Source organism: Oncorhynchus mykiss, unplaced genomic scaffold (genome assembly GCF_013265735.2).
Source record: "Oncorhynchus mykiss isolate Arlee unplaced genomic scaffold, USDA_OmykA_1.1 un_scaffold_218, whole genome shotgun sequence".
NCBI classification, from domain to species: Eukaryota; Metazoa; Chordata; class Actinopteri; order Salmoniformes; family Salmonidae; genus Oncorhynchus; species Oncorhynchus mykiss.
The window spans coordinates 160,738-188,141 of NW_023493687.1; the positions used below are offsets into that span (position 1 = coordinate 160,738).

Sequence of the window (27,404 nt, forward strand, 5' to 3'; positions counted from 1 at the left end):
ACACCAGTCTCACCACTCTGTTGTAGCGGACGTGAGACACCAGTCTCACCACTCTGTTGTAGAGGACGTGAGACACCAGTCGTGCAGTGTGGGTGTCATGAAGACACAGAAACAGACTGGACGGGCCCCAGCTTGGCACCAGTCGTGAAGACACAGAAACAGACTGGACGGGCCTCAGCTTGGCACCAGTCGTGTAGACACAGAAACAGACTGGACGGGCCTCAGCTTGGCACCAGTCGTGTAGACACAGAAACAGACTGGACGGGCCTCAACTTGGCACCAGTCGTGAAGACACAGAAACAGACTGGACGGGCCTCAGCTTGGCACCAGTCGTGTAGACACAGAAACAGACTGGACGGACCTCAGCTTGGCACCAGTCGTGTAGACACAGAAACAGACTGGATGGGCCTCAGCTTGGCACCAGTCGTGTAGACACAGAAACAGACTGGATGGGCCTCAGCTTGGCACCAGTCGTGTAGACACAGAAACAGACTGGACGGGCCTCAGCTTGGCACCAGTCGTGTAGACACCTACATCTGCTCTCTTTCAGTCTCTTTCCTTCTTCCTCCATCCCTCTCTTTCCATCTCCTTCCCCCCCTCCATCTCACCCCTCCATATTACTTGCGGACCGTCACGATTCTCCTCCCACTGGATCCATCGCTCCAGGCTGCTGTCAGCACTCCTACTCTCCATGTGGTGCACTGTCTATTATGTACAGTACGGAGCTGTCACACACACACTGTCTATTATGTACAGTACGGAGCTGTCACACACAGTCTATTATGTACAGTACGGAGCTGTCACACACAGTCTATTATGTACAGTACGGAGCTGTCTCACACACACACACACACACACACACACAAGTGAAGAATCACTCCATCCATGATTGAAGTTCGCAACGAAATCTGAATGCGAGTGTCTGCGTGAGTCACGACTGAGAAAACATTCTAACACAAACCGGGTCAAACTGAACGACCATCAACAGAAGGAGGAGACTGATACTGTATCTGATGAGCTGAGGAACAGACGTCCATCTACAGGAGAGGAGACTGATACTGTATCTGATGAGCTGAGGAACAGAACGTCCATCTACAGGAGAGGAGACTGATACTGTATCTGATGAGGAACAGAACGTCTATCAACAGGAGAGGAGACTGATACTGTATCTGATGAGGAACAGAACGACCATCTACAGGAGAGGAGACTGATACTGTATCTAATGAGGAACAGAACGACCATCTACAGGAGAGGAGACTGATACTGTATCTGATGAGGAACAGAACGACCATCAACAGGAGAGGAGACTGATACTGTATCTGATGAGGAACAGATGTCCATCAACAGGAGAGGAGACTGATACTGTATCTGATGAGGAACAGAACGTCCATCAACAGGAGAGGAGACTGATACTGTATCTGATGAGGAACAGAACGTCCATCTACAGGAGAGGAGACTGATACTGTATCTGATGAGGAACAGAACGTCCATCTACAGGAGAGGAGACTGATACTGTATCTGATGAGGAACAGAACGACCATCAACAGGAGGAGCCCTTGTAGTCCCGGGCCAGGCTTTGGCCCATGGACCCTTGTGGTCCTCACGTTTACCCCCCCTGGTCTAGTCTGTTACAGGTGTAGTTTACCCCCCCTGGTCTAGTCTGTTACAGGTGTAGTTTACCCCCCCTGGTCTAGTCTGTTACAGGTGTAGTTTACCCCCCCGGTCTAGTCTGTTACAGGTGTAGTTTACCCCCCCCGGTCTAGTCTGTTACAGGTGTAGTTTACCCCCCCCGGTCTAGTCTGTTACAGGTGTAGTTTACCCCCCCCGGTCTAGTCTGTTACAGGTGTAGTTTACCCCCCCCGGTCTAGTCTGTTACAGGTGTAGTTTACCCCCCCCGGTCTAGTCTGTTACAGGTGTAGTTTACCCCCCCCGGTCTAGTCTGTTACAGGTGTAGTTTACCCCCCCCGGTCTAGTCTGTTACAGGTGTAGTTTACCCCCCCGGTCTAGTCTGTTACAGGTGTAGTTTACCCCCCCCGGTCTAGTCTGTTACAGGTGTAGTTTACCCCCCCCGGTCTAGTCTGTTACAGGTGTAGTTTACCCCCCCCGGTCTAGTCTGTTACAGGTGTAGTTTACCCCCCCCGGTCTAGTCTGTTACAGGTGTAGTTTACCCCCCCCGGTCTAGTCTGTTACAGGTGTAGTTTACCCCCCCCGGTCTAGTCTGTTACAGGTGTAGTTTAACCCCCCCTAGTCTAGTCTGTTACAGGTGTAGTTTACCCCCCCCGGTCTAGTCTGTTACAGGTGTAGTTTACCCCCCCCGGTCTAGTCTGTTACAGGTGTAGTTTAACCCCCCCTAGTCTAGTCTGTTACAGGTGTAGTTTACCCCCCCCGGTCTAGTCTGTTACAGGTGTAGTTTACCCCCCCCGGTCTAGTCTGTTACAGGTGTAGTTTACCCCCCCCGGTCTAGTCTGTTACAGGTGTAGTTTACCCCCCCCGGTCTAGTCTGTTACAGGTGTAGTTTACCCCCCCCGGTCTAGTCTGTTACAGGTGTAGTTTACCCCCCCCCCCAGTCTAGTCTGTTACAGGTGTAGTTTACCCCCCCCCGGTCTAGTCTGTTACAGGTGTAGTTTACCCCCCCCCGGTCTAGTCTGTTACAGGTGTAGTTTATCCCCCCTAGTCTAGTCTGTTACAGGTGTAGTTTACCCCCCCCCCCAGTCTAGTCTGTTACAGGTGTAGTTTACCCCCCCCCCCAGTCTAGTCTGTTACAGGTGTAGTTTACCCCCCCCCCCAGTCTAGTCTGTTACAGGTGTAGTTTACCCCCCCCCGGTCTAGTCTGTTACAGGTGTAGTGTACCCCCCCCCCCCAGTCTAGTCTGTTACAGGTGTAGTTTACCCCCCCCCCCCCAGTCTAGTCTGTTACAGGTGTAGTTTACCCCCCCCCCCAGTCTAGTCTGTTACAGGTGTAGTTTACCCCCCCCCCCCAGTCTAGTCTGTTAAAGGTGTAGTTTACCCCCCCTAGTCTAGTCTGTTACAGGTGTAGTTTACCCCCCCCCCCAGTCTAGTCTGTTAAAGGTGTAGTTTACCCCCCCTAGTCTAGTCTGTTACAGGTGTAGTTTACCCCCCCCGGTCTAGTCTGTTACAGGTGTAGTTTACCCCCCCTAGTCTAGTCTGTTACAGGTGTAGTTTACCCCCCCCGGTCTAGTCTGTTACAGGTGTAGTTTACCCCCCCCGGTCTAGTCTGTTAAAGGTGTAGTTTACCCCCCCTGTACTAGTCCGTTACAGGTGTAGTTTACCCCCCCCGGTCTAGTCTGTTACAGGTGTAGTTTACCCCCCCCCCCCCAGTCTAGTCTGTTACAGGTGTAGTTTACCCCCCCCGGTCTAGTCTGTTAAAGGTGTAGTTTACCCCCCCTGTACTAGTCCGTTACAGGTGTAGTTTACCCCCCCCCCCCCCTGGTCTAGTCTGTTACAGGTGTAGTTTACCCCCCCCCCCCCCCAGTCTAGTCTGTTAAAGGTGTAGTTTACCCCCCCTGTACTAGTCCGTTACAGGTGTAGTTTACCCCCCCCCCCCCCTGGTCTAGTCCGTTACAGGTGTAGTTTACCCCCCCCCCCTGGTCTAGTCTGTTACAGGTGTAGTTTACCCCCCCCGGTCTAGTCTGTTAAAGGTGTAGTTTACCCCCCCCCCCCCCCCCCGGTCTAGTCTGTTACAGGTGTAGTTTACCCCCCCCCCCCCCCCCTGGTCTAGTCTGTTACAGGTGTAGTTTACCCCCCCCCCAGTCTAGTCTGTTACAGGTGTAGTTTACCCCCCCCCCCCCCCCCCCAGTCTAGTCTGTTACAGGTGTAGTTTACCCCCCCCCAGTCTAGTCTGTTACAGGTGTAGTTTACCCCCCCCCCCCCCCCTGGTCTAGTCTGTTACAGCTGTAGTTTACCCCCCCCGTGGTCTAGTCTGTTACAGGTGTAGTTTACCCCCCCCCCCCCCCCCCGGTCTAGTCTGTTACAGGTGTAGTGTACCCCCCCCCCCCCTGGTCTAGTCTGTTACAGGTGTAGTTTACCCCCCCCCCCAGGTCTAGTCTGTTACAGGTGTAGTTTACCCCCCCTGGTCTAGTCTGTTACAGGTGTAGTTAACCCCCCCCAGGTCTAGTCTGTTACAGGTGTAGTTTACCCCCCCCTCCCCCTGGTCTAGTCTGTTACAGGTGTAGTTTACCCCCCCGGTCTAGTCTGTTACAGGTGTAGTTTACCCCCCCTGGTCTAGTCTGTTACAGGTGTAGTTAACCCCCCCCAGGTCTAGTCTGTTACAGGTGTAGTTTACCCCCCCCCCCCCGGTCTAGTCTGTTACAGGTGTAGTTTACCCCCCCCCCCCCCCTGGTCTAGTCTGTTACAGGTGTAGTTAACCCCCCCCAGGTCTAGTCTGTTACAGGTGTAGTTTACCCCCCCCCCCCCCCCTGGTCTAGTCTGTTACAGGTGTAGTTTACCCCCCCCCCCCCCCCGGTCTAGTCTGTTACAGGTGTAGTTTACCCCCCCCCCCTGGTCTAGTCTGTTACAGGTGTAGTTTACCGTCCCCCCCCGGTCTAGTCTGTTCCAGGTGTAGTTTACCCCCCCTGGTCTAGTCTGTTACAGGTGTAGTTAACCCCCCCCCCCCGTGGTCTAGTCTGTTACAGGTGTAGTTTACCCCCCCCGGTCTAGTCTGTTACAGGTGTAGTTTACCCCCCCTGGTCTAGTCTGTTACAGGTGTAGTTTACCCCCCCCCCCCCCGGTCTAGTCTGTTACAGGTGTAGTTTACCCCCCCCCCCCTGGTCTAGTCTGTTACAGGTGTAGTTTACCGTCCGTCCCCGGTCTAGTCTGTTCCAGGTGTAGTTTACCCCCCCTGGTCTAGTCTGTTACAGGTGTAGTTAACCCCCCCCCCCGTGGTCTAGTCTGTTACAGGTGTAGTTTACCCCCCCCGGTCTAGTCTGTTACAGGTGTAGTTTACCCCCCCTGGTCTAGTCTGTTACAGGTGTGGTTTACCCCCCCTGGTCTAGTCTGTTACAGGTGTAGTTTACCCCCCCTGGTCTAGTCTGTTACAGGTGTAGTTTACCCCCCCTGGTCTAGTCTGTTACAGGTGTGGTTTACCCCCCCCAGGTCTAGTCTGTTACAGGTGTAGTTTACCCCCCCTGGTCTAGTCTGTTACAGGTGTGGTTTACCCCCCCTGGTCTAGTCTGTTACAGGTGTAGTTTACCCCCCCTGGTCTAGTCTGTTACAGGTGTAGTTTAACCCCCCCCCCTGCTCTAGTCTGTTACAGGTGTAGTTTACCTCCCCCTGGTCTAGTCTGTTACAGGTGTAGTTTACCCCCCCGGTCTAGTCTGTTACAGGTGTAGTTTACCCCCCCTGGTCTAGTCTGTTACAGGTGTAGTTTACCCCCCCTGGTCTAGTCTGTTACAGGTGTAGTTTACCCCCCCTAGTCTAGTCTGTTACAGGTGTAGTTTACCCCCCCTGGTCTAGTCTGTTACAGGTGTAGTTTACCTCCCCGGTCTAGTCTGTTACAGGTGTAGTTTACCCCCCTGGTCTAGTCTGTTACAGGTGTAGTTTACCCCCCCGGTCTAGTCTGTTACATACCAGTGAACTCAAAGCACTCCCAAGCAGACTGTCATACTGTATATGGAGAGAAGGGGAGATGGAATCTGATGGCGTTTGACCTTTGACCTGGGCTCTGTGCAGCATTTGGAGAGTCTTTAAGTGCTGCAGTGTGTGTGGGGGAGAGGCTGCAGGCTCAGGACGAGGACTGACCGGGCTCCACAGGCCTCCTAGTGATGCTAAGCAGCTGTTGTATGGGATCGGTCACCAAGAGGCCGACAAACACAGCTAGCATCCCAAACAGCACCCTCTTCCCTATATAGGGCACTAGATAGCACCCAAAACAGTCTATCCCAGCCAGGAACAAGATCCTCCCAGCTATAGTCTATCCCAGCCAGGAGCAAGATCCTCCCAGCTACAGTCTATCCCAGCTAGTCTATCCCAGCCAGGAACAACACCCTCCCAGCTACAGTCTATCCCAGCTACAGTCTATCCCAGCCAGGAACAACAGGCTATGGCTTCACGTGTGCTTGGCCAGGACCACAAGGGTCCGTGGGCCGAAGCTTGGCCCGGGACCATGAAATTGATCAAATCATTTAATACCCCATAATGACAAAGCAAAAAGAGGTTTTTAGAAAAAAAAAATATATATATATATATCACATTTACATAAGTATTCAGACCCTTTACTTAGTACTTTGTTGAAGCACCTTTGGCAGCGATTACAGCCTCTGGTCTTCTTGGGTATGACGCTACAAGCTTGGCACACCTGTATCTGGGGAGTTTCTCCCATTCTTCTCTGAAGATCCTCTCAAGCTCTGTTAGGTTGGATGGGGAGCGTCGCTGCACAGCTATTTTCAGGTCTCTCCAGAGATGTTTAGATCGGGTTCAAGTCCAGCCTCTGGCTGAGCCACTCAAGGACATTCGGAGGCTTGTACCGAAGCCACTCCTGCGTTGCCTTGGTGCTTAGGGTTGTTGTCCTGTTGGAAGGTGAACCTTCGTCCCAGTCTGAGGTCCTGAGCGCTGTGGATCAAGGATCTCTGTACTTTGCTCACTTCATCTTTCCTCTGTTCATCTTTGCCTCAATCCTGACTAGTCTCCCAGTCCCTGCCACTGAAAAACATCCCCACAGCATGATGCTGCCACCACCATGCTTCACCGTACGGGTGGTGCCAGGTTTCCTCCAGACATGACGCTTAGCATTCAGACCAAAGAGTTCAATCTTGGTTTCATCAGACCAGAGAATCTTGTTTCTGGTCTGAGAGTCTTTAGGTGCCTGTTTATGTCATTATGAGGTCTTGTGTGTAGATTGCTGATAATATTATATATTTAATCAATTTTCAAATAAGACTAACATAAAATGTGGAAAAAGTCAAGGGGTCTGAATATTTCCCGAATGCACTGTATCATAGGCTAGGTAACTAACGTTATACTGTACCTAAAGTCAATCTGGTTGCCTCTCCTCAATCTTCGCTAGGTAACTAACGTTATACTGTACCTAAAGTCAATCTGGTTGCCTCTCCTCAATCTTCGCTAGGTAACTAACGTTATACTGTACCTAAAGTCAATCTGGTTGCCTTTCCTCAATCTTCGCTAGCTAACTAACGTTATACTGTACCTAAAGTCAATCTGGTTGCCTTTCCTCAATTTTCGCTAGGTAACTAACGTTATACTGTACCTAAAGTCAATCTGGTTGCCTTTCCTCAATCTTCGCTAGGTAACTAACGTTATACTGTCCCTAAAGTCAATCTGGTTGCCTTTCCTCAATCTTCGCTAGCTAACTAACGTTATACTGTACCTAAAGTCAATCTGGTTGCCTTTCCTCAATCTTCGCTAGGTAACTAACGTTATACTGTACCTAAAGTCAATCTGGTTGCCTTTCCTCAATCTTCGCTAGGTAACTAACGTTATACTGTACCTAAAGTCAATCTGGTTGCCTTTCCTCAATCTTCGCTAGGTAACTAACGTTATACTGTACCTAAAGTCAATCTGGTTGCCTCTCCTCAATCTTCGCTAGGTAACTAACGTTATACTGTACCTAAAGTCAATCTGGTTGCCTCTCCTCAATCTTTGCTAGGTAACTAACGTTATACTGTACCTAAAGTCAATCTGGTTGCCTCTCCTCAAGTGTAGAGTGTAGAGGCGGCAGGGTAGCCTAGTGGTTAGAGTGTAGAGGCGGCAGGGTAGCCTAGTGGTTAGAGTGTAGAGGCGGCAGGGTAGCCTAGTGGTTAGAGTGTAGAGGCGGCAGGGTAGCCTAGTGGTTAGAGTGTAGAGGCGGCAGGGTAGCCTAGTGGTTAGTGTGTAGAGGCGGCAGGGTAGCCTAGTGGTTAGAGTGTAGAGGCGGCAGGGTAGCCTAGTGGTTAGAGTGTAGAGGCGGCAGGGTAGTCTAGTGGTTAGAGTGTCGAGGCGGCAGGGTAGCCTAGTGGTTAGAGTGTAGAGGCGGCAGGGTAGCCTAGTGGTTAGAGTGTAGAGGCGGCAGGGTAGCCTAGTGGTTAGAGTGTAGAGGCGGCAGGGTAGCCTAGTGGTTAGAGTGTTGGACTAGTAACCGAAAGGTTGCAAGTTCAAATCCCCGTGCTGACAAGGTAAAAATCTGTCGTTCTGCCCATGGCATCAGTCCAAAACAACACTATGAGGAAACATGCAACCCATGAATAGTTTAACTACTGGATGACTAAATTCAGGCAGGAAGTAGGCTGTAATATTGGTGGCATACTTTTCCTAATATATCACACATAAGCCATTTGGGGTTTACTACCTTTTTATTTGGGCGTTTTTATTGTTCAGAGATGTGGCGGGTCGTCTCTTCGTTTCTCAGGACTTTCTCCTGCTAACTGTTTCAAACGTCCCAACTGAATTTGGTAAAAGGGCTTTTATGTACTCTGCGCCATCGTCTTGGAACGCCTCACAAAATACTTTTAAAACTGGAAGAACTTGTTCCTGATTGGTGTTTTTAAATCACTGATGAAGGATTTTGAGGCCGATTCCCTGACCTGTCAATGTTTCTAATTTGCTGTTTTATACTCTTGTGAATTCAATGGTTTTTACTAGATTACTTGTAGTTTTTCATGTTGTCTGTCTGTATTTTTTTGTAAATGACTTGGTGCTGCCTATCTTGGCCAGGACGCTCTTGAAAAAGAGATTTTAAATCTCAATGAGCCCTTCCTGGTTAAATAAAGGTCAAATAATAACTTAATACATAACCTGAGCAGCGTTTAAATTCTTCTTGTCCTTCCTTCTGACCTATCAACTCTTTTTTCCCCCATCGGTCCATTATGTCATAACTCAGCCCTTTAACTCTAGAGTCTGAGAGTCTCTAGAGTCTGAGAAGGAAGCTCTGAAAGCTCAGTGTGACTATTTCCACAGCAGGACCAGCCTATATGTTTATTATACAAACACAATAACACAAGGAGAAGCTCATAACCGCCGTGCCTGGACGGAACTCTGTCTGGCGGCTGTTGCTAAGCAGCGAGAGCTCCGTGGGCGAATAGAGAATGTCAGAGAGAAGTGAAAGCTCTAGAACGTTCTGGATGAATGTGCTGCTGCTGGATTCTATGGAGCAGTGGTCACCAACTGGTCCATCGCCAAGACATTCCCTAGTGGATCGTCTAACTTTTCTGTAAAAAAAAAAACTGAACAAAAATGGTAAAGCCTTGTGTATCTATTTCTATTTTATTCCTCTGGGGCTTCGTCCTCATTGTGGTTTTACAGACGTGTTTCATACGTCTTATGTACACACTTTAGTTGAATATTTATGAAATGTAGATTGTTATATTTGGAAGCACTTATGCGTTTCTCCTTGGCCTCCAACCCCTTTCGATGAGTGGAACGGATGTGGGCGGGGCTAGGTCTATATAAGGGTGCACATTTTATTTTTTTAAATCACAACATTTCTGACGAAGGCCGTGAGGCCGATACGTAAAGCTTATTAAAGACCAGTGACACCATCAAGACCAGTGATACCATCAAGACCAGTGATACCATCAAGACCAGTGATACCATCAAGACCAGTGACACCATCAAGACCAGTGATACCATCAAGACCAGTGATACCATCAAGACCAGTGATACCATCAAGACCAGTGACACCATCAAGACCAGTGATACCATCAAGACCAGTGATACCATCAAGACCAGTGATACCATCAAGACCAGTGATACCATCAAGACCAGTGACACCATCAAGACCAGTGATACCATCAAGACCAGTGATACCATCAAGACCAGTGATACCATCAAGACCAGTGATACCATCAAGACCAGTGACACCATCAAGACCAGTGACACCATCAAGACCAGTGATACCATCAAGACCAGTGATACCATCAAGACCAGTGATACCATCAAGACCAGTGACACCATCAAGACCAGTGATACCATCAAGACCAGTGACACCATCAAGACCAGTGATACCATCAAGACCAGTGATACCATCAAGACCAGTGACACCATCAAGACCAGTGACACCATCAAGACCAGTGATACCATCAAGACCAGTGATACCATCAAGACCAGTGACTCCATCAAGACCAGTGATACCATCAAGACCAGTGACACCATCAAGACCAGTGATACCATCAAGACCAGTGACACCATCAAGACCAGTGACACCATCAAGACCAGTGATACCATCAAGACCAGTGACACCATCAAGACCAAGGTTAGGGGTTAGGGGTAGGGTTAGGGTTTAGGGGTTAGGGGTAGGGTTAGGGTTTAGGGGTTAGGGGTAGGGGTAGGGGTTAGGGGTTAGGGGTAGGGGTAGGGGTAGGGGTTAGGGTTAGGGTTAGGGGTAGGTGCACCTGATTTAAACTGCCCTGCGCGCCGGGGAGGCAACCGGTTCACATTTTGAATAATTTTATGTGTCTGAAGGTACAAACTCTAACCTCCTGGCGGGCCCGCATAACTAAATCAAGTGCTCTATTGGCCTCCCGCTGGCCAATCGGATGGCTCAGATTACCGTATCCGCAGTAAGTTGAATCTGTGAGATTCTTCCACTCAGAGCTGTCAACACGTGCCTTCGTCCTTCTTCCACTCAGAGCTGTCAACACGTGCCTTCGTCCTCCTCCCACTCAGAGCTGTCAACACGTGCCTTCGTCCTCCTCCCACTCAGAGCTGTCAACACGTGCCTTCGTCCTCCTCCCACTCAGAGCTGTCAACACGTGCCTTCATCCTCCTCCCACTCAGAGCTGTCAACACGTGCCTTCGTCCTTCTTCCACTCAGCCAGCATCATTGGTGGAAAGGGAGAATGGAGGGATGTTGAGAGGCGGACCCTAACATAACTCCTTGTTACACCAGTCACTAGAGCAGCTGTAATCCTCCCCAGCTCCTTGTTACACCAGTCACTAGAGCAGCTGTAATCCTCCCAGCTCCTTGTTACACCAGTCACTAGAGCAGCTGTAATCCTCCCCAGCTCCTTGTTACACCAGTCACTAGAGCAGCTGTAATCCTCCCCAGCTCCTTGTTACACCAGTCACTAGAGTAGCTGTAATCCTCCCCAGCTCCTTGTTACACCAGTCACTAGAGCAGCTGTAATCCTCCCCAGCTCCTTGTTACACCAGTCACTAGAGCAGCTGTAATCCTCCCCAGCTCCTTGTTACACCAGTCACTAGAGCAGCTGTAATCCTCCCCAGCTCCTTGTTACACCAGTCACTAGAGCAGCTGTAATCCTCCCCAGCTCCTCCCACACAACAGGGATGAATCTATGAGAACAATACCCTCTCTAACACTATAAATATATCTGTTTATTAGACAACTAACAAACAACCAAAAGATGCAGTGGAAAAGTAGAGTGTGTTGGCAGTTATCCTTCCGCTAGCCGGTGCTTTGATGTCAGTGTCACGGTCTCTCACACCGTTTAGCTAAGAGGCCCAGTGTCCCGGTCTCTCACACCGTTCAGCTAAGAGGCCCCAGTGACCCGGTCTCTCACACCGTTTAGCTAAGAGGCCCAGTGTCCCGGTCTCTCACACCGTTCAGCTAAGAGGCCCCAGTGACCCGGTCTCTCACACCGTTCAGCTAAGAGGCCCAGTGACCCGGTCTCTCACACCGTTCAGCTAAGAGGCCCAGTGTCCCGGTGTCTCACACCGTTCAGCTAAGAGGCCCAGTCTCTCACACCATTCAGCTAAGAGGCCCAGTGTCCCGGTCTCTCACACCGTTCAGCTAAGAGGCCCAGTGACCCGGTCTCTCACACCGTTCAGCTAAGAGGCCCAGTGACCCGGTCTCTCACACCGTTCAGCTAAGAGGCCCAGTGACCCGGTCTCTCACACCGTTCAGCTAAGAGGCCCAGTGACCCGGTGTCTCACACAGAGCCGGGAGTCTACAGTCTGCTGGTTATAGATCAGGCTGATGGGTAACCTAAATGATGAAGTCTACAGTCTGCTGGTTATAGATCAGGACAACAGGCTGATGGGTAACCTAAATGATGAAGTCTACAGTCTGCTGGTTATAGATCAGGCTGATGGGTAACCTAAATTATTAAGTCTACAGTCTGCTGGTTATAGATCAGGACAACAGGCTGCTGGGTAACCTAAATGATGAAGTCTACAGTCTGCTGGTTATAGATCAGGCTGATGGGTAACCTAAATGATGAAGTCTACAGTCTGCTGGTTATAGATCAGGCTGATGGGTAACCTAAATGATTAAGTCTACAGTCTGCTGGTTATAGATCAGGACAACAGGCTGATGGGTAACCTAAATGATGAAGTCTACAGTCTGCTGGTTATAGATCAGGCTGATGGGTAACCTAAATGATGAAGTCTACAGTCTGCTGGTTATAGATCAGGCTGATGGGTAACCTAAATGATTAAGTCTACAGTCTGCTGGTTATAGATCAGGACAACAGGCTGATGGGTAACCTAAATGATGAAGTCTACAGTCTGCTGGTTATAGATCAGGCTGATGGGTAACCTAAATGATGAAGTCTACAGTCTGCTGGTAATAGATCAGGCTGATGGGTAACCTAAATGATGAAGTCTACAGTCTGCTGGTTATAGATCGGGCTGATGGGTAACCTAAATGATGAAGTCTACAGTCTGCTGGTTATAGATCAGGCTGATGGGGAACCTAAATGATGAAGTCTACAGTCTGCTGGTTATAGATCAGGACAACAGGCTGATGGGTAACCTAAATGATGAAGTCTACAGTCTGCTGGTTATAGATCAGGACAACAGGCTGATGGGTAACCTAAATGATTAAGTCTACAGTCTGCTGGTTATAGATCAGGCTGATGGGGAACCTAAATGATGAAGTCTACAGTCTGCTGGTTATAGATCAGGCTGATGGGGAACCTAAATGATGAAGTCTACAGTCTGCTGGTTATAGATCAGGACAACAGGCTGATGGGGAACCTAAATGATGAAGTCTACAGTCTGCTGGTTATAGATCAGGAAAACAGGCTGATGGGGAACCTAAATGACAGATGTGCGGTTTGAAGAACACAGTGGACTAGAAAAGTCCAGCCTCCGCAGCAGAACAACACACAGAATCAGAATATATTTCTAACAGCGAAGTAGTAGAGTCTCAGAGGAGAGACGGGCCAAACCCACAGCTTGGTGGTTAACAGATCTGTCTTCTCCTTACCTGGTGGAACTCTGGGATACCGTCAGGACTGCAGGGGAGATGGGTCTTCTCTCTGGGACTGCAGGGGAGATGGGTCTTCTCTCTGGGACTGCAGGGGAGATGGGTCTTCTCTCTGGGACTGCAGGGGAGATGGGGTCTTCTCTCTGGGACTGCAGGGGAGATGGGTATTCTCTCTGGGACTGCAGGGGAGATGGGTCTTCAGGGGAGATGGGTCTTCTCTGGGACTGCAGGAGAGATGGGTCTTCTCTGGGACTGCAGGGGAGATGATAATGACCCTGTCAGGCAGACTGATAAGTTACCAATAATCCTGTCAGGCAGACTGATAAGATACCAATGACCATGTCAGGCAGACTGATAAGCTACCAATAACCCTGTCAGGCAGACTGATAAACTACCAATAACCCTGTCAGGCAGACTGATAAACTACCAATAACCCTGTCAGGCAGACTGATAAACTACCAATGACCCTGTCAGGCAGACTGATAAGTTACCAATAACCCTGTCAGGCAGACTGATAAGTTACCAATGACCCTGTCAGGCAGACTGATAAGTTACCAATGACCCTGTCAGGCAGACCGATAATGATAAGTTACCAATAACCCTGTCAGGCAGACTGATAAACAACCAATAACCCTGTCAGGCAGACTGATAATGATAAGTTACTAATGACCCTGTCAGGCAGACTGATAAGTTACCAACAACCCTGTCAGGCAGACTGATAAGTTACCAACAACCCTGTCAGGCAGACTGATAAGTTACCAATGACCCTCGTCGGGCAGAATAATAAGTTACCAATAACCCTCGTCAGGCAGACTGATAAATTACTAATAACCCTGTCAGGCAGACTGATAATGATAAGCTACCAATAACCCCGTCAGGCAGACTGATAAGTTACCAATGACCCTGTCAGGCAGACTGATAAGCTACCAATAACCCTGTCAGGCAGACTGATAAGCTACCAATAACCCTGTCAGGCAGACTGATAAGTTACCAATAACCCTGTCAGGCAGACTGATAAACTACCAATGACCCTGTCAGGCGGACTGATAAGTTACCAATGACCCTGTCAGGCAGACTGACAAACTACCAATGACCCTGTCAGGCAGACTGATAAGTTACCAATGACCCTGTCAGGCAGACCGATAATGATAAGTTACCAATGACCCTTGTCGGGCAGACTGATAAGTTACCAATGACCCTCGTCAGGCAGACTAAGTTACCAATGACCCTGTCAGGCAGACTGATAAGTTACCAATAACCCCGTCAGGCAGACTGATAAGTTACCAATAACCCTGTCAGGCAGACTGATAATGATAAGTTACCAATAACCCCGCCAGGCAGACCGATAATGATAAGTTACCAATGACCCTGTCAGGCAGACTGATAAGTTACCAATAACCCTGTCAGGCAGACTGGTAAGTTACTAATGACCCTGTCAGGCAGACTGATAATGATAAGCTACCAATAACCCCGCCAGGCAGACTGATAAGTTACCAATGACCCTTGTCAGGCAGACTGATAAGTTACCAATGACCCTGTCAGAAAGACTGATAAGTTACCAATAACCCTGTCAGGCAGACTGATAATGATAAGTTACCAATAACCCCGCCAGGCAGACCGATAATGATAAGTTACCAATGACCCTGTCAGGCAGACTGATAAGTTACCAATAACCCTGTCAGGCAGACTGGTAAGTTACTAATGACCCTGTCAGGCAGACTGATAATGATAAGCTACCAATAACCCCGTCAGGCAGACCGATAATGATAAGTTACCAATAACCCCGTCAGGCAGACCGATAATGATAAGTTACCAACAACCCTGTCAGGCAGACTGATAAGTTACCAACAACCCTGTCAGGCAGACTGATAAGTTACCAATAACCCTGTCAGGCAGACTGATAAGTTACCAACAACCCTGTCAGGCAGACTGATAAGTTACCAACAACCCTGTCAGGCAGACTGATAAGTTACCAATGACCCTTGTCGAGCAGACTGATAAGTTACCAATAACCACGTCAGGCAGACCGATAATGATAAGTTACCAATAACCCCGTCAGGCAGACCGATAATGATAAGTTACCAATAACCCTGTCAGGCAGACTGATAAGTTACCAATGACCCTCGTCGGGCAGACTAATAAGTTACCAATAACCCTCGTCAGGCAGACTGATAAATTACTAATAACCCTGTCAGGCAGACTGATAATGATAAGCTACCAATAACCCCGTCAGGCAGACTGATAAACTACCAATGACCCTGTCAGGCGGACTGATAAGTTACCAATTACCCTGTCAGGCAGACTGATAAACTACCAATGACCCTGTCAGGCAGACCGATAATGATAAGTTACCAATGACCCTTGTCAGGCAGACTGATAAGTTACCAATGACCCTGTCAGGCAGATCGATAATGATAAGTTACCAATGACCCTCGTCAGGCAGACTAAGTTACCAATGACCCTGTCAGGCAGACTGATAAGTTACCAATAACCCCGTCAGGCAGACTGATAAGTTACCAATAACCCTGTCAGGCAGACTGATAATGATAAGTTACCAATAACCCTGTCAGGCAGACTGATAAGTTACCAATAACCCTGTCAGGCAGACTGATAATGATAAGTTACCAATAACCCCGTCAGGCAGACTGATAAGTTACCAATAACCCTGTCAGGCAGACTGATAATGATAAGTTACCAATAACCCCGTCAGGCCGGGTCAGGCTACGACAGGAGGACAGGAGGACAGGGACGGCCGGGGGCATTCGTATTGTGCCGCTAGAGGTGAAATTCAGGAGGACAGGGACGGCCGGGGACATTCGTATTGTGGACAGGAGGACAGGAGGACAGGGACGGCCAGGGGCATTCGTATTGTGGACAGGAGGACAGGAAGACAGGAGGACAGGGACAGCCGGGGGCATTCGTATTGTGCCGCTAGAGGTGAAATTCTTGGACCGGCGCAAGACGGACGAAAGCAGTTGCCAAGAATGTTTTCATTAACCAACCAACCCCAGTCAAAAATCACAGCAACGGCAAGAAAAGATAGGTGAGCCTATACTAGTTTGTAGCTGACTGATGCCCTGTGGTGACACTGCTTAGAGGTATCACTGTAGCTGACTGGTGCCCTGTGGTGACACTGCTTAGAGGTGACAGGAAGAGAGGTATCACTGTAGCTGACTGATGCCCTGTGGTGACACTGCTTAGAGGTGACAGGCAGAGAGGTATCACTGTAGCTGACTGATGCCCTGTGGTGACACTGCTTAGAGGTGACAGGCAGAGAGGTAGCTGACTGGTGCCCTGTGGTGACACTGCTTAGAGGTGACAGGCAGAGAGGTATCACTGTAGCTGACTGGTGCCCTGTGGTGACACTGCTTAGAGGTGACAGGAAGAGAGGTAGCTGACTGATGCCCTGTGGTGACACTGCTTAGAGGTGACAGGAAGAGAGGTATCACTGTAGCTGACTGGTGCCCTGTGGTGACACTGCTTAGAGGTGACAGGCAGAGAGGTAGCTGACTGGTGCCCTGTGGTGACACTGCTTAGAGGTGACAGGCAGAGAGGTATCACTGTAGCTGACTGGTGCCCTGTAGGGACACTGCTTAGAGGTGACAGGAAGAGAGGTAGCTGACTGATGCCCTGTGGTGACACTGCTTAGAGGTGACAGGAAGAGAGGTATCACTGTAGCTGACTGATGCCCTGTGGTGACACTGCTTAGAGGTGACAGGAAGAGAGGTATCACTGTAGCTGACTGATGCCCTGTGGTGACACTGCTTAGAGGTGACAGGAAGAGAGGTATCACTGTAGCTGACTGATGCCCTGTGGTGACACTGCTTAGAGGTGACAGGAAGAGAGGTATCACTGTAGCTGACTGATGCCCTGTGGTGACACTGCTTAGAGGTGACAGGAAGAGAGGTATCACTGTAGCTGACTGATGCCCTGTGGTGACACTGCTTAGAGGTGACAGGCAGAGAGGTATCACTGTAGCTGACTGGTGTTGAGGAGCAAATGGCTGGACACCTGTGTGTCTAATGAAACAGAGAAACAGATGAGATCTGGCAGCATACAATCCGAGGTGACACCCTGCCTGTGTCCCAGGTGGCACCCTATTATAAATAGAGCACTACTGACCTGAGCCTGGCCAAAAGTAGTGCACTACATAGGGAATAGTGTGCATTTGGGATGTCAACCTTTTAAAACACTCCTGTTAAATAATGAACCATCCCAGCCCCTACTGTCTCCATCTGCTTAGACAACCAGGTGGATAACGAACCATCCCAGTACCTACTGTCTCCATCTGCTTAGACAACCAGGTGGATAATGACCCATCCCAGTACCTACTGTCTCCATCTGCTTAGACAACCAGGTGGATAATGACCCATCCCAGCCCCTACTGTCTCCATCTGCTTAGAGTTAAACAACCAGGTGGATAACTAACCATCCCAGCCCCTACTGTCTCCCTCTGCTTAGACAACCAGGTGGATAATGACCCATCCCAGCCCCTACTGTCTCCATCTGCTTAGACAACCAGGTGGATAACGAACCATCCCAGTACCTACTGTCTCCCTCTGCTTAGACAACCAGGTGGATAATGACCCATCCCAGTCCCTACTGTCTCCATCTGCTTAGACAACCAGGTGGATAATGACCCATCCCAGTCCCTACTGTCTCCATCTGCTTAGACAACCAGGTGGATAATGACCCATCCCAGTCCCTACTGTCTCCATCTGCTTAGAGTTAAACAACCAGGTGGATAATGACCCATCCCAGTACCTACTGTCTCCATCTGCTTAGACAACCAGGTGGATAATGACCCATCCCAGTACCTACTGTCTCCATCTGCTTAGAGTTAAACAACCAGGTGGATAATGACCCATCCCAGTACCTACTGTCTCCATCTGCTTAGACAACCAGGTGGATAACGAACCATCCCAGTACCTACTGTCTCCATCTGCTTAGACAACCAGGTGGATAATGACCCATCCCAGTACCTACTGTCTCCATCTGCTTAGACAACCAGGTGGATAATGACCCATCCCAGCCCCTACTGTCTCCATCTGCTTAGAGTTAAACAACCAGGTGGATAACTAACCATCCCAGCCCCTACTGTCTCCCTCTGCTTAGACAACCAGGTGGATAATGACCCATCCCAGCCCCTACTGTCTCCATCTGCTTAGAGTTAAACAACCAGGTGGATAACTAACCATCCCAGCCCCTACTGTCTCCCTCTGCTTAGACAACCAGGTGGATAATGACCCATCCCAGCCCCTACTGTCTCCATCTGCTTAGACAACCAGGTGGATAATGACCCATCCCAGTACCTACTGTCTCCATCTGCTTAGAGTTAAACAACCAGGTGGATAATGACCCATCCCAGTACCTACTGTCTCCATCTGCTTAGACAACCAGGTGGATAACGAACCATCCCAGTACCTACTGTCTCCATCTGCTTAGACAACCAGGTGGATAATGACCCATCCCAGTACCTACTGTCTCCATCTGCTTAGACAACCAGGTGGATAATGACCCATCCCAGCCCCTACTGTCTCCATCTGCTTAGAGTTAAACAACCAGGTGGATAACTAACCATCCCAGCCCCTACTGTCTCCCTCTGCTTAGACAACCAGGTGGATAATGACCCATCCCAGCCCCTACTGTCTCCATCTGCTTAGAGTTAAACAACCAGGTGGATAACTAACCATCCCAGCCCCTACTGTCTCCCTCTGCTTAGACAACCAGGTGGATAATGACCCATCCCAGCCCCTACTGTCTCCATCTGCTTAGACAACCAGGTGGATAACGAACCATCCCAGTACCTACTGTCTCCCTCTGCTTAGACAACCAGGTGGATAATGACCCATCCCAGTCCCTACTGTCTCCATCTGCTTAGACAACCAGGTGGATAATGACCCATCCCAGTACCTACTGTCTCCATCTGCTTAGACAACCAGGTGGATAATGACCCATCCCAGTCCCTACTGTCTCCATCTGCTTAGACAACCAGGTGGATAATGACCCATCCCAGTCCCTACTGTCTCCATCTGCTTAGAGTTAAACAACCAGGTGGATAATGACCCATCCCAGTACCTACTGTCTCCATCTGCTTAGACAACCAGGTGGATAATGACCCATCCCAGTCCCTACTGTCTCCATCTGCTTAGACAACCAGGTGGATAATGACCCATCCCAGTCCCTACTGTCTCCATCTGCTTAGAGTTAAACAACCAGGTGGATAATGACCCATCCCAGTCCCTACTGTCTCCCTCTGCTTAGACAACCAGGTGGATAATGACCCATCCCAGTCCCTACTGTCTCCATCTGCTTAGACAACCAGGTGGATAATGACCCATCCCAGTCCCTACTGTCTCCATCTGCTTAGACAACCAGGTGGATAATGACCCATCCCAGTCCCTACTGTCTCCATCTGCTTAGACAACCAGGTGGATAATGACCCATCCCAGTCCCTACTGTCTCCCTCTGCTTAGAGTTAGACAACCAGGTGGATAACGACCCATCCCAGCCCCTACTGTCTCCATCTGCTTAGAGTTAAACAACCAGGTGGATAACTAACCATCCCAGTACCTACTGTCTCCATCTGCTTAGACAACCAGGTGGATAATGACCCATCCCAGTCCCTACTGTCTCCATCTGCTTAGACAACCAGGTGGATAATCACCCATCCCAGTCCCTACTGTCTCCCTCTGCTTAGACAACCAGGTGGATAATGACCCATCCCAGTCCCTACTGTCTCCCTCTGCTTAGACAACCAGGTGGATAACGAACCATCCCAGTCCCTACTGTCTCCATCTTCTTAGACAACCAGGTGGATAATGACCCATCCCAGTCCCTACTGTCTCCCTCTGCTTAGACAACCAGGTGGATAATGACCCATCCCAGTCCCTACTGTCTCCCTCTGCTTAGACAACCAGGTGGATAATGAACCATCCCAGCCCCTACTGTCTCCCTCTGCTTAGAGTTAAACAACCAGGTGGATAACGAACCATCCCAGTACCTACTGTCTCCATCTGCTTAGAGTTAAACAACCAGGTGGATAATGACCCATCCCAGCCCCTACTGTCTCCCTCTGCTTAGACAACCAGGTGGATAATGAACCATCCCAGCCCCTACTGTCTCCCTCTGCTTAGAGTTAAACAACCAGGTGGATAACGAACCATCCCAGTACCTACTGTCTCCATCTGCTTAGTGTTAAACAACCAGGTGGATAATGACCCATCCCAGTCCCTACTGTCTCCATCTGCTTAGAGTTAAACAACCAGGTGGATAATGACCCATCCCAGCCCCTACTGTCTCCATCTGCTTAGACAACCAGGTGGATAATGACCCATCCCAGCCCCTACTGTCTCCCTCTGCTTAGAGTTAAACAACCAGGTGGATAACGAACCATCCCAGCCCCTACTGTCTCCCTCTGCTTAGAGTTAAACAACCAGGTGGATAATGACCCATCCCAGCCCCTACTGTCTCCATCTGCTTAGAGTTAAACAACCAGGTGGATAACGAACCATCCCAGTACCTACTGTCTCCCTCTGCTTAGACAACCAGGTGGATAATGACCCATCCCAGTCTCTACTGTCTCCATCTGCTTAGAGTTAAACAACCAGGTGGATAATGACCCATCCCAGTACCTACTGTCTCCATCTGCTTAGAGTTAAACAACCAGGTGGATAATGACCCATCCCAGCCCCTACTGTCTCCCTCTGCTTAGAGTTAAACAACCAGGTGGATAATGACCCATCCCAGTACCTACTGTCTCCATCTGCTTAGAGTTAAACAACCAGGTGGATAATGACCCATCCCAGCCCCTACTGTCTCCCTCTGCTTAGAGTTAAACAACCAGGTGGATAATGACCCATCCCAGTACCTACTGTCTCCATCTGCTTAGACAACCAGGTGGATAATGACCCATCCCAGTACCTACTGTCTCCATCTGCTTAGAGTTAAACAACCAGGTGGATAATGACCCATCCCAGTACCTACTGTCTCCATCTGCTTAGACAACCAGGTGGGACACCACTACAGAACACTCTGCTATGAGAACAACATGGCATATTAAGCATTTAGCTAGCTAGAACCAAAGACTATCTATTATATTGACTATAACCTTGTCCCCCAGGGCTAACTGCGCCTGGGCGGAAGTGTCTGGGAACGAGACTAGCCCAAATTAAAAGGCCCAAGTGGTTGACATCTTTGCAGACAACCCCAGTTTGACTTTTAACAGGTTATCATCAAATCATGTGTCAACCCTCTTAACAACAACCTGCCGTGGTGGAACACGTCCTTGAGTAACAGTAACCTTAATAGAAAATGTCTCAATTAAAAGTCACCCAGTAAAAAACTAATTGAGTAAATGTCCAAAAAGTATTTGTTTTAAAATATACTTAAGTATCAGGAAGAGAGGTATTAGACTACCCTGGGACGGCAGGGTAGGCTAGTGGTTAGAGTGTAGAGGAGGCAGGGCAGCCTAGTGGTTAGAGTGTAGAGGAGGCAGGGCAGCCTAGTGGTTAGAGTGTAGAGGAGGCAGGGCAGCCTAGTGGTTAGAGTGTAGAGGAGGCAGGGTAGCCTAGTGGTTAGAGTGTAGAGGAGGCAGGGTAGCCTAGTGGTTAGAGTGTAGAGGCGGCAGGGTAGCCTAGTGGTTAGAGTGTAGAGGTGGCAGGGTAGCCTAGTGGTTAGAGTGTAGAGGTGGCAGGGTAGCCTAGTGGTTAGAGTGTAGAGGTGGCAGGGTAGCCTAGTGGTTAGAGTGTAGAGGTGGCAGGGTAGCCTAGTGGTTAGAGTGTAGAGGAGGCAGGGTAGCCTAGTGGTTAGAGTGTAGAGGAGGCAGGGTAGCCTAGTGGTTAGAGTGTAGAGGTGGCAGGGTAGCCTAGTGGTTAGAGTGTAGAGGTGGCAGGGTAGCCTAGTGGTTAGAGTGTAGAGGAGGCAGGGTAGCCTAGTGGTTAGAGTGTAGAGGTGGCAGGGTAGCCTAGTGGTTAGAGTGTAGAGGAGGCAGGGTAGCCTAGTGGTTAGAGTGTAGAGGTGGCAGGGTAGCCTAGTGGTTAGAGTGTAGAGGAGGCAGGGTAGCCTAGTGGTTAGAGCGTTGGACTAGTAACCGGAAGGTTGCAAGTTCAAACCCCAGAGCTGACAATGTAAAAATCTGTCGTTCTGCCCCTGAACAGGCCAGTTAACCCACTGTTCCTAGACCAGTTAACCCACTGTTCCTAGACCAGTTAACCCACTGTTCCTAGACCAGTTAACCTACTGTTCCTAGACCAGTTAACCCACTGTTCCTAGACCAGTTAACCCACTGTTCCTAGACCAGTTAACCCACTGTTCCTAGACCAGTTAACCCACTGTTCCTAGACCGTCATTGAAAATAAGAATTTGTTCTTAACTGGTTTAAGGATAAATAAAAACGTTCCTTATATTAAACAAACCGGACGGTCCGAAGTTATTTACAGATATCCAGGAGCCCAGTCCAACATCATTTACAAATGTTTAGTGAGTCCTCCAGATCAGAGACAGGATGACCAGGGACGTTTTCCTGATAACTGCAGGAAATGGACCGTTTTCTTGTCCTGCTAATAAGCACTCAAAAATGACGGAGTAAAAAGTAGTAAAAAGTACATTAATTTCTTTAGGAATGTAACGTTAGTGGAGTAAAAGTTGTAAAAAAATATACAATTAAAGTACAGATATCCCCCCCCCCCCCCCCCGCGCGCAAAAAACTACTTAGCCAAGAAGTACTTTAAAGTATTGTTAGTTAAGTACTTTATAACACTGCCAACTTGGTAATAAATAACGCTATCTGAACTGTTCAGTCACAACCACCTGTTGGTGACTGGATGTGTGTTTGGACAGTCTGCAGACTCACTGTCAACACTGGCCTTAACAGCCTGTTATTTACCCATGTGTCTCCACTACTCAACCTGTTGGTGACTGGATGTGTGTTTGGACAGTCTGCAGACTCACTGTCAACACTGGCCTTAACAGCCTGTTATTTACCCATGTGTCTCCACTACTCAACCTGTTGGTGACTGGATGTGTGTTTGGACAGTCTGCAGACTCACCGTCAACACTGGCCTTAACAGCCTGTTATTTACCGATGTGAATGTGTCTCCACTACTCAACCTGTTAACTAACTCTGCTCTAACTTACCCATATCACATACTGAACAGAGCGGCTTGGAACAACGTGTTGGACATAATAAGCATAGCTGGCTAACGTTTACAGTATTTAGTTAGCCAGCCAGCTAGTACCGTTAGCAAGTAGCCAGATGTTATGGATCTTTAGAAATCAATAACGTTACTCAAAATTGTGAGTTATCATGGAAATAAAATAACTTCAGTTACCTGTGTTTTGATTGTTGACAAATAAAATAGCTTGTTGACAAATGTTCAAATGAAAAGAGCGTGCTAATGTTAGCTCGGTCGGAGAAAACTAAAATCCAGACTCACCAGTTGAAATTCTGAAAACTTACGAAACGTCACTGTGGCTTGAACGCGACACGTCTTCGTCAAAAGAGCCAATTCTTCGGAAACTGGGAGGGGAAACACACTTCAACAGGACATAAAACATGTGGCTTCACAAAAGTGACACATTTGAGTGTTGCCAACTCGTGTTAGTTTGCATGGCCATGAAAAAAAGTTGGACGCCTCGTATTGGTGACGTCACATCGGAGGGTTTGTACTTTGATGCCGCGTTCACATCAACTGGGAACTCGAAAATCTCCGAATTCCGACGTTCACGACAAAATGGGAACTCCGGGAGAAAAGAAGAAAAAAATCTCCAGACAAGGGAAAATCTTTTCAAACCGTCGTCCAATTCTAAATCGGGAACTCACTGACGTCACGAATGCACGTCGTATGTTTCCGAGTTCCCAGTTTTCCAGAAAGCACTATGAGCTTGAGAACATGCAGAGAAGGCATTGCCAGATGCGTCACTATAACCCAGAAAGTTAAACCACACTGGAAGCCAAATTTGAAATGGAATACATTTGAAGACGTGGATAAAATCGCATTTAAATGTACTTTCGGGAAGGTTTGTGGCCACCATTCATTTAATACAATTAAATATATACATCAGACGGTATTGGGAGCTATTTCATAGTTTCCCCCCATTTCAATCTTATAGTGACCCTGGTTTGGCGTTACTATTATAGGAGGAGCAGACCATCCGATATGCCCATAAATATGATATGAAACCTGGAATAAAAATGTTTAGAGGACCAGTGTTTCTATAGAGAAACAAACCTCACGTCTGTGCAGTTTGCAAGCTGTGTTGTTAGACTCCATTGTATCGTTGTTTCTTCTTTAGAGAACACTGGTGAGCAACAACATCATTTTACTTCACCGCCACAACAACAAAAAAAAAACACCCTGCTACATGTATTCAATATACACCATTTCAAATCTGACTCCCCGTGCGGTTTTACTTCCGGGCTACTATGACGCAGGTGGCAGTTCCTTGTCAATATGTCGCGAGGTGCTGACGGCTCTCTCTGTGATTTAATGGTGTCTGCTTCCCCCTAGCGGTTAATATAATACACTACAGATTGGTATTTTCTTTGACCAGCTGGCGGTGATAAAGTGCTATGCTACTTTCTCTAACGATCAGTACCAAAGATTATAACGCGATATGCACCAGAGGAGGCTGGTGGGGGAAGCTATAGGAGGAAGTGTTCACTGGATGGTAATTAGCACATCCAGCATATGGAAACCACATGTTTGATCTGTTACATTCATTCCATTCCAGACATTTCAATGAACCCGTCCTCCTATAGCCCCTCCCACTAGCCACCACTGATTATGCACCTGATATTCACCTACCTCCGTACTCATATAGGATGAACTAGACTCCAAAACATCCACACAATACCGTACGTCTTATCTCACGATGTGGGTCTCTGGGAACGGTCTGAAGGGAGTTTTATTAAGGACGTAGGAAACGCAATGAAACAGCGTTATGAATACAGATTATAGTTTTTATTTGAAGAAAATCCTGGACACGGAATGAATAGAAGCAGCACAGGATGCTCATAATGTGTTCTGGATTTACAGATAAACAGGATGCTCATAATGTGTTCTGGATTTACAGATAAACAGGATGCTCATAATGTGTTCTGGATTTACAGATAAACAGGATGCTCATAATGTGTTCTGGATTTACAGATAAACAGGATGCTCATAATGTGTTCTGGATTTACAGATAAACAGGATGCTCATAATGTGTTCTGGATTTACAAATAAACAGGATGCTCATAATGTGTTCTGGATTTACAGATAAACAGGATGCTCATAATGTGTTCTGGATTTACAGATAAACAGGATGCTCATAATGTGTTCTGGATTTACAAATAAACAGGATGCTCATAATGTGTTCTGGATTTACAGATAAACAGGATGCTCATAATGTGTTCTGGATTTACAGATAAACAGGATGCTCATAATGTGTTCTGGATTTACAGATAAACAGGATGCTCATAATGTGTTCTGGATTTACAAATAAACAGGATGCTCATAATGTGTTCTGGATTTACAGATAAACAGGATGCTCATAATGTGTTCTGGATTTACAAATAAACAGGATGCTCATAATGTGTTCTGGATTTACAGATAAACAGGATGCTCATAATGTGTTCTGGATTTACAAATAAACAGGATGCTCATAATGTGTTCTGGATTTACAGATAAACAGGATGCTCATAATGTGTTCTGGATTTACAAATAAACAGGATGCTCATAATGTGTTCTGGATTTACAGATAAACAGGATGCTCATAATGTGTTCTGGGTTTACAGATAAACAGGATGCTCATAATGTGTTCTGGATTTACAGATAAACAGGATGCTCATAATGTGTTCTGGATTTACAGATAAACAGGATGCTCATAATGTGTTCTGGATTTACAGATAAACAGGATGCTCATAATGTGTTCTGGATTTACAAATAAACAGGATGCTCATAATGTGTTCTGGATTTACAGATAAACAGGATGCTCATAATGTGTTCTGGATTTACAAATAAACAGGATGCTCATAATGTGTTCTGGATTTACAGATAAACAGGATGCTCATAATGTGTTCTGGATTTACAAATAAACAGGATGCTCATAATGTGTTCTGGATTTACAGATAAACAGGATGCTCATAATGTGTTCTGGATTTACAAATAAACAGGATGCTCATAATGTGTTCTGGATTTACAGATAAACAGGATGCTCATAATGTGTTCTGGGTTTACAGATAAACAGGATGCTCATAATGTGTTCTGGATTTACAGATAAACAGGATGCTCATAATGTGTTCTGGATTTACAGATAAACAGGATGCTCATAATGTGTTCTGGATTTACAAATAAACAGGATGCTCATAATGTGTTCTGGATTTACAGATAAACAGGATGCTCATAATGTGTTCTGGATTTACAGATAAACAGGATGCTCATAATGTGTTCTGGGTTTACAGATAAACAGGATGCTCATAATGTGTTCTGGATTTACAAATAAACAGGATGCTCATAATGTGTTCTGGATTTACAGATAAACAGGATGCTCATAATGTGTTCTGGGTTTACAGATAAAGAAATACGGATGATATTCCATTAATCCATTAATCCATTAATTTACATTAACCCAAATGATCCCATATATTGTAGTCTATCCCCTAAACAATTGATTAATGTCGATCATACTAATGAAACCATAGCCAGAGTTCAGGTTTTGCTAATTAAAATGTTTTTTTTGGGGGGGGGGGGACTACAGACTACAGCTCTGTTATTGCCCACATATACGATCGCTAATTACTCCCTAATACAACATTCAAGTGATGCAGTAAAAGGAAAATACTTGAGAATTGTATTTAAAATAAATCATAAATAATAATAAAAAAAACACAAAAACCTTAGATATGATTTATTTAAGACTTTTTCTGTATTTGATTTGACTCATCACAACATAGCTGGCTCTATAGCTGGTTCTATAGCTGGTTCTATAGCTGGCTCTATAGCTGGCTCTATAGCTGGTTCTATAGCTGGTTCTATAGCTGGCTCTATAGCTGGCTCTATAGCTGGTTCTATAGCTGGTTCTATAGCTGGTTCTATAGCTGACTCTATAGCTGGTTCTATAGCTGACTCTATAGCTGGTTCTATAGCTGGTTCTATAGCTGACTCTATAGCTGGTTCTATAGCTGGTTCTATAGCTGACTCTATAGCTGGCTCTATAGCTGGTTCTATAGTTGGTTCTATAGATTGTCCTGAGACAGAGCACCAACACCTGAGATAGAGACTACGACATGCCCCACAGCACCAACA

General features: G+C 47.6%; 1 protein-coding gene across 8 annotated transcripts in view; it reads right to left on the reverse strand.

Annotated features, from left to right (window-relative positions):
* The window catches only part of ncalda (neurocalcin delta a), a 93,305-nt gene extending 68,792 nt beyond the window's left edge, over nt 1–24,513 (reverse strand). For 2 of the 8 annotated variants that reach the window (XM_036973030.1, XM_036973027.1), the window contains exons 1-2: nt 23,553–24,017; nt 13,117–13,368 (exon numbers count right to left, since the gene is read on the reverse strand). The gene's annotated coding sequence lies outside the window, so the exon portion shown is untranslated. Of the gene's footprint in view, nt 1–13,116; nt 13,392–23,447; nt 24,020–24,347 lie in introns of those variants that run through there. The other 6 variants (XM_036973029.1, XM_036973034.1, XM_036973031.1 and 3 more) reach the window with 6 other exon arrangements.
* Nucleotides 24,514–27,404: the final 2,891 nt, after the last annotated feature.